At 37.8% G+C, this 8,301-nt stretch overlaps 1 long non-coding RNA gene across 2 annotated transcripts in view; it reads right to left on the bottom strand.

Moving 5' to 3' along the window:
- Positions 1–4,330: 4,330 nt before the first annotated feature.
- LOC139794206 (uncharacterized) overlaps positions 4,331–8,301 on the bottom strand; it is a 49,715-nt gene continuing 45,744 nt past the window's right edge. For both annotated transcript variants that reach the window (XR_011725019.1, XR_011725018.1), the window contains exon 4: positions 4,331–7,226. This is a non-coding gene — a long non-coding RNA (uncharacterized lncRNA). The remainder of the gene's footprint in view (positions 7,227–8,301) is intronic.

Here is an 8,301-nt window from a genome sequence, read left to right as displayed (position 1 = left end):
TTCCTTCACCTCTGTGTCTTTATTTATCTGTTCATTCAAAGCATCTTTAAAAACCCTGTGCACTTTAGAGGTTAGGTTAATGAGCAAATATCTGTTCCATTTTTCCCCTCATTTAATATATTTTCTCCAGTCATATGCCACTGTCCTTGCCTCTGTTCATGTAGGTTTTGTTCTTCCTTTCTCAAGTTTTAATCACCTTTGATTTCAAGAAAACCTAGGTTTAATTCTAACTCAAGTGTCTGAGTTCATCATTCCACATGATCTTAGTAACCAGTTATGTTAATTCATTAATATTTGTTCACTAGTAAACGAACATTAGTTGCAAGTTTTTCAAAGGTCTGTCATTTGATTGAAACTGATTAACTCATTACTCATTTTCATCTTTCATAACCAAATTTTCCATTGGCCTCTAAAGTTTTTAATGATGGATGCTTGACTCTTTCATGGATCTGGAGAAGTATTTTTTTACTTCATCCTTCACAAGTTATATCCAATGGATCCAGGTAACTCCAGCTGAGAAATACAAGAACAGTGGGGGTCTGATTGTGAAGAACAAGGAGCCTAGGTTTGATATGAGATCTTTTGTTAAGAAAACTGTAGAAAATTGAAGTTAAGGAGAATATTTTCAAGTTGGTACTTCATGCAATTGTTTAAGATTTTATCCAAAGCGAGGCAGGAATGCAATTTGCTGAACATACACTCCAGTGGACATTCATCTTCACAACGGAAAAAAGGAGATACCATGAAATAGATGACAGAAAATCAGGTCTAACCCTGAGGTCTCAAATCATCTTCATTTTTTTACTTGGAAATTCCACATAAACTATCCTGGTTCAAGGATACATGCAACTGTGTGCTCTTATCTCACTCAGCATTCACACGGTTTCTTTTCATTCAAATGTTTGTGGAAGGTTAGCAAAAGGGGGGACCAGGAATCACTCCTTGCATAAACACATACACTTACTATTATGCATTTACTCTGTTTGCTGGTAAGCTGTTAATAAAAAACTGTGAATCCCACTTCCCATCAGGTGGTGAATGAGGGAAATAGATACACTGCAAAAGCAAAGGACTGCAACACTCTGAAAGCAGACTCTATGCTTTTTTAAACTTCTCAGGACTCCCAAAATTACCTGTCCCATATCTGATATACACCCATTTCAATTGCATTTGAGGAACTATTCTCAGCTAGTACAGCTATTGTACAGCTAGTGAGCTGATTTATGCAGTAGTTGTAGCAATTTCTAGTCAACCCTTAAAAAATAATAAAGCACCTTCACAGGACTGACAGAAGTGTGGGTGTTGAAAAATTAATTTCCTTACCAACATTTAAGGGCTAAATGCTCTTCCTGGTTATACTGGCCCTGCGTTTTTACAGGGTCTTTGCCAGATGTCAAAGAAGACATTTACAAGTGAGCACACAGCTTTTGCATACACTTTACGAACTTTGAAGTTTCTGTTGCCTTCCTGCTGAGCAGAACACATTCAAGTTCAAGTGGGATATAGAATTGTTATTTAAATCTTACAGTCAAATTAGACTCTAGAGACATGATTGTATAGCGTTATTGTCTCAGTCCCCATGAAGTTAAGTGTTCTCATATCAAATATGATGTGTTTCAGCTTACCACCTACTGCATAAGTATTCATCTCGTTGTTAAAAGATATCAGGCAAAGTGGTGTTTTATTTATTTTTACACGTGTCAGCTATTTTTAGTGGTAATGTTACTGTGACACCACTGCCTTTTCCTGTGAGCCACAGGATTATGAAGCTTCTATCTAAAGTTCTCAGCCATATAAATGGTCAAAACCCCTCCAGGCTTCTCTTAAAGATGAGGATTGCATTTTTTGTTGAGTCTTGCTTTTGAAGAAGGATTGTTTCACCAAAAAGGGCTCATCTTGGAGGTGGGCTTTCTGAATGCAAGTTTTGGTGATAGCCCAAAGGCACAAACGTTGAGGAAACAGCAAAGCCACATTGTTGGGAGCTCAGCTGGCAGGGAGCACCAGCCCCACCCTGGAGAGGCTGCTGCCATTCAGAGAGCTTGGGGGTTGAGGGATGTCTGAGAGCCAAGAGCAACAGGACTTTGCATCACAAATTGGCCAGAAGGATTTTTAAGGAACTGCCCCTCTGAGAAGTTGTGGTTCCACTGAAACCAAATTGCATGGCAAACATACAACTTGGTTTCACATGAATTTTCTTTTAAAAGAAAATCAAGGAGAAAAAGTCAAAAATAATCCATTTCAACATTGTTGAGATTTCATTTTTCACTTGTATTATTTTCACTTGTATATGTTTTTCACTTTTGTATCATATTTTCTCTAATACAGGAGATTGTATTTTACAACACAAAATAAAACATTAACATCAAAATGAGATATTATAAATGACATTGAGATTTTTTTAAATAGTCCCTTGTGAGAAATTTTGAAATATCTGTGTTTTATTCCCAACACAGAATGCAATTCTTTTCACCACAGGTCCTTCTGCATGGCCTTGGAGTAAGTCTGCATCTGATTTAGGAAGCAGAAATTGAATTTGTCCACTTGTGTCTCTGGCTAGCTCAGAAGCACAGTTGTGGAAATGTTTTAATACATATTATGTGCTTCTGATGAGGACTTGATCTATAGTCCTCAAAAGTCACCACAAGCCTTTTCCCTGGCTAGAGTTTCAAATGTGGACACAGAACTTTTGTAAACTTTGATGCTGTTATTTTTATCTGTTTTGATAACCAATATTGATAGGTGATATGTGAGTGACTTTTCAAGACATCTGTTAGCAGGCAATAGTGGAAAGTGAGGTAAGACAAATGCCCTTCTGATCTTAACATTAATTGCAAATTAAATCCGGACTTCCACATCTGCCTGAGCTATGAAAGCAGTACACAGTTGTGATTGAAGAACTCCTTTCCCTTAATTTTTTTTGCAGTGATTCAGCAAAGATGTATTTTGCATTAGTTCTTTATTATCCACCTGTATAAATTATGCTGTTGGGAAGCCAATGTTTTTTAAAACAGCATAGCTGTCAATTGCTTGTGTAATGGCACATTTTGCGATACTATCAGATGACATATAACTTGTTAAATTACATTGAAAAAATATTGGAGAGAATTGCACTATAATTAAATGACAATAATAATGAGACCAATATTGGCTGCTGCCATCAATTATGTAAGACTGAGTGTTTATTATATGTTTTTCCAAAAAGCCTTGCCTATGGTTGAAAAGACATTTCATTTGAAACCCTGCTGATGCTTTTAACATTCAGAAAGTTGTTAACCTCTAAATTCACATTCAGATGTTTATCCCATGCCCAGAGGAGAACTTCTTTGTGCAAGAGGATTGCTAAAACTCTTTGAGGTGCTACTGAAGATATTTTAACAACATTTAAATACCACATGTGTTTGTTAGCTATTTTTGGTCAGTTGGTTTTGCCCAGGTCATTAAAAAGTTGTATAAAATATTAAGTCCTGACCAACTGACAGAATTGCATTCACTTCCATATAAACATTTTGTTGACTACTGAATATTGTTCAATGATATTTTTTCTTGTTGAGGGCACAACTCTTCCACATGATTTAGGTAACGTGTTTTTGAACAGCAAAACAGTTCCTACCACATGCACATTATATCTGAAGTATCAATGCCTAGGTACTTCAACACTGCAGCAAATATCTTCCCTTGCATTTTCAACAGATGATCTGGTTCTGGTTTCAGCTGCATAAAGTATTTTTCTTAAGCATCAGTTAGAATTGGATCCATGGATGTGCTGCACATTTGGTCAGGAAGCCATGCTCTGCAAATCTGTTCCAGTCCTTTGTAGGAGCCACTGAGTGCAGAGATCAGGTCCTAAAGCTTGGGTTCCCATTTTCAAGAAGGTCCCTCAACACAGGTTCTTGAGGAACAAAACGGGTATGAAACAAGAGGTTACATCCTCTCATGATTAAAGTTTAGATATAAAATGGGGGAATGGTTAGTTAATTTTCTAAATAAAATAGTATTTCTAGTGAAGTCACAGAAACTTTATTTGCAAATTGTTGCATGTTTATAAATTATTTAGGAAAGGTGTGACTGGTGTGTTTTTCAGGAATGTAAAAACAAACTGCATGTGATGAGCTTCAGGAGGAGATCATGATACAGTATAATGAGCAATAAAATGCTAAAGAAGGGTGAATTATTATTAACCATTCATACAATGTCTGAAGTACTCTGTGCAATTTTCATTCCCCAGCTCACCTGTCCCCAGTCTCAGGGAAGAACAAGTTGAAATATGAAGGGAAGATGGAAAGGAAGAGGAGACGAGAGGAGAGAAGAGGAGAGGAGAGGAGAGGAGAGGAGAGGAGAATGTGATGCAGATCTCTAAAATAAATTCACAGGCAGTACATGAAAAGCTAATAAAACACAAAGGTGTCACCTCTGTCTCTGAAGTCACTGAGTTGCAGGTTGCTGTGAAATAAGAAAGCACATCAGGAAAGTGCTGCTGTCACAGCACAGGTTATTTCTGAACCAGGCCCCAGAAAATTAGAACATGTACTGTATTTTCTGATTTGAAGAAAGCGAAATTGTATTAATCACAAAAACATCAATGGACACAGCAGCTGCAGAGCTTCTTTGGTGTCCTTTTTCTGCACTGTTCCCATTATACAATTTACCAAATCTGGTTTCCGTGTCAGTAAGAGCAGCAGGACAGGAGAGTTGCTGGACAGGTCAAGTTCTTTGAAATGTAAGAAACCATAAAATTTCAAACTGGGAATGAAGAGAGGGGAAAAAAAAAAAAAAAAAAAAAAAAAGTTTGATTGGCTCGTTGGAAAAATAGGATAAAATATTATGAGCAAATTCCTTCCACTAATTCCTTGCATAGTGGTGCTTGTAGAGTGATGAGGGGAAAGAGTTAACTAACAGACTTTCATAATACATTTTCAGAGGAATAAATAATAAGGTAAAGGTTATGTGCACCTTCTTTAGAGTTGTGGAAGTGGCAATCAAATGGCAGATGAAACTCAGTGTTTATCAGTGTACAGTGATACGCATGAGAAGAAACAGTCCTAACTTTATGTATGCAGTAAGGTAACTAGCACTGAATGAGTAGCTATTAAAAGAGGAAAAATGTTCTTTGAAACAGTAATGCTTTTCTTAGATAAGAAACATCCTTAGGTAACATTGTAAATTGAAATGAATTAAAACCTGACTATCCAAATGTTTTGCACTAGTAAAGAGAGAAAAACAAATAATTGCATGTCAGGATGTTCGCTCACTGGGTTACACAAAGAGCATGAAGCCTATTTTGGAACCAGCCTGCTCTCTGCCTGTTATCTCCAGCAGACATTACAAATATGCAAAACACTCCAGTCGGTGCTGGTTTTGAAGGATGGTGAAAGCAAAGAGATGAACTGGTTTAGGTGAAAATAGAAGCTGGCTTCTAATTTGGTCCTTTCTTTTTTTTTTTTTTAAGTGCTCTCTCTCTGAACCATATTTTTCTGGAGTTTAGTAAAACCTGAAATTCACATGCTTCTGCATTTCCTGTTTTTAACCAATAGAGGAAACAGAAACACTGGAATACTCTAAGATGTTATTTTTAAGATATTTCCACTCAGCCAACCAGGAAGTTCTGGAAATCTTGCAAGAAGTCTAATCCTGTAGACCATGTAATCTAAAAGTGGTTGCACGAGCTTGTCCAGTCTTTCAGGTATTTATAGTCTTATCTGGCAGGGGTCAAAAATATAGAGAGAGCACTCTATTTGCATGAAAAATATTTTGCATGTGCAATTGCAATTGCTTCTGAAGAGCTTAAGTCCCTGATGGGAAATACGCAGTAACCTGAGCTGCAGCTGAGTGCCGAGTGCCAAGGGGCCGTGGGAGGAGGTGGGGACAGAGTTGCCACACAGAACACAAAGCTTGGAGTGGGAACCCGTAGCCACAATTAAGGGCACCCACTGCCCTCTGTGAGGTGGCAGGGACAGTGGGGTACTGGCACAGGGTGGATGGATGGCAGGTGGAACCTCTGTGAGAGAACTGAGAAACTGGTAGGTGAAAACGAGAGAAACCAACAGCATCAGTCCAGAGGTTGAGACGGAGCAGTGAGCAGAGTGCTATGCAGTACTTGCCTGGCACAGCAAGTCCATAGGTGTTGTTTTAAAGAAAGCAGAAGAAACAGGGAGCTTATGAAGGTGGGGTATGGAGAAAAGAGGATTAGACAAGGAATTCTTAACATCAGTGATAATGTTGCAGCATTTTCAAGTGTTCCCGTACACGGGTGTGCCATGAGGTGGGTGACAGTCAGGCAAGGAGCCTGCAGTGAGTGAACTGCCAACAGTAAATCTGATTTACTTTGAAGTGTGATAGGTGTGATAGAGACAAGCAATTCAGAATGGAGATGCCCATCCTATAGAAGGAAAGGAATGGGAAAAAAAAAAAAAAAAAAAAACCACAACGAAGACCCAATTGCAATTTACATTGCAATATTGCACTTTCACTTCTTGCTTTTCGAACATGTTCTACTCTCATTCCAGGAACTGGATGTTAAAGTTATCCAAGGAGGAGCAAACAGCTGAAGAATTGATGCTCATTACAAAAAAAAAACAGTGCATCACCCAGTGAGATGTAGCTGGTATGTGAAGGTTTATATTAACTTACACCATGTCACATAACTGACTTTATTTTTGTGTACCTTCTGTCAGCTCTAATTATCACGGATTTTGCAATAAATCCATTTTAGGATGAATTTGCATAAGCACATTATACTGTCCCTCAGTCAGATATATAACAAATAGGAAGAGGGACATAGGAGGAGTTGGTTTTTTGTTAGTTTTTTAAATAACAATAAGAGAATTTAGAAGTTCTGTGGGCACCCTAAAACATGAATAATAACACAGCTAGGAGCAGAAACTCATTGAACTCCTTACAAAAAGTCTCTTTCCCTTCAGATGCTCTGGGAAGAACATCCTTGGCTCCCCCCCCAGCCCTGCCTAAGAGGCAGAGACATCCCCCCCTTGAATCACAGGCTGAGATCTTTTCTCTTTACAGCCACTTACCTTATTTTCTGCTACATCCAAGCTGCCTTTTATTTCCAGGAAGTCTTCATGGATATCTTGAGTCTGTCAGATATCTCAGAGCTCATCGCTATTAGTTCCTCATCAGATGGTATCTTCCCCTACACATAGATATCAGTCCTTAATCATCTATGTGTGGGGTTTTTTGCCATCAGCACAGTAGTCCACTCTTTATAAATGGCACTGTAAAAAAAAAACAACAGTTGCCTTCAGAGATGCTCCTGTTAAATGGTATGGCCTCACCCAATGGAGAGCTAACATTGTTAAATATGAAATAAACACCAAGGGGGTTGCTTTGCAAAGTAAAGTGAGTGTGATTTTCTCTCCAGTGTTTGTTAAAATTTATGGAAACTCAAGAACTTTTCTATAGGTTTTAATGAGCAGCAAAGGAAAATTTTGAAAAAAATTTGTATTTACACTATTAGTAATGAAATTACCTACTACATAAAAATGAGAGTTGTAACTGTAATTCCTGTAGTGATAAGGCTATAGATCCTCAATAAGTATAAACACACTTTTTGTATGTTTTTCTTTGTTTAAAAAAGATTAAAAACAAGGAAGTAGTTACTTAAGGCAAAAGAATTTGGGACAACTTTTGGAAAGGATGACAAATGCAGGAAGAAAGTAGGGGTATGACAAATGATGAGTCATACTTATGTTTTTATTACCTAATAATACACTATTACAAAGTTCCTTCAAGTTTATGAAATGCTCTCTGAAGTTACAGGGTCTAACAGAGACCCTGTCACAAGGAAGACATATTCTGAGCTGGTGAAATGGAGAGAGAGATATGATAAGGCAAAACAGAACTATTACCAGTAAGTATGAAAGCATTAACCATCTATCAGTATGTAAATAGACTATCCCTATGTATCAAATAGCCATGCCACAAATTATTATTTGTTTTAGTGCTCAAAGTAGGAGTGGGAAATGACTCTGAACATTTCAGGCACCCATTGCATCCATGGAGGTAATACTATAAAGAGAGGAGCAATAGCAGTGGACAGTCAATAGGTTACAATGTGGGCAATGTGAAAAATTAGGCTCTGACAGCAAGGACTGGAATAACTAGAATTTGATTTGAGGGAGGAGGAGTTTGGTGAAGAAGTTTAAAACAAAGACTCCAAGCTGTGAGAAGAATTTGCCCTGTCAGAATTTTCTGGTGTGATACAGAAGTGGTGATTTGAACATCAGGGGAACCAAAGAGGAAGAGGTTCCCCTGGGTGGAAAAGTAGGTGATAATTCAGAATTTTTGATG

Source organism: Heliangelus exortis, chromosome 3 (assembly GCF_036169615.1).
Source record: "Heliangelus exortis chromosome 3, bHelExo1.hap1, whole genome shotgun sequence".
NCBI classification, from domain to species: Eukaryota; Metazoa; Chordata; class Aves; order Apodiformes; family Trochilidae; genus Heliangelus; species Heliangelus exortis.
Note: the sequence above shows the minus strand (reverse complement) of the source record. Positions and strands in the feature narration are given on the sequence as shown.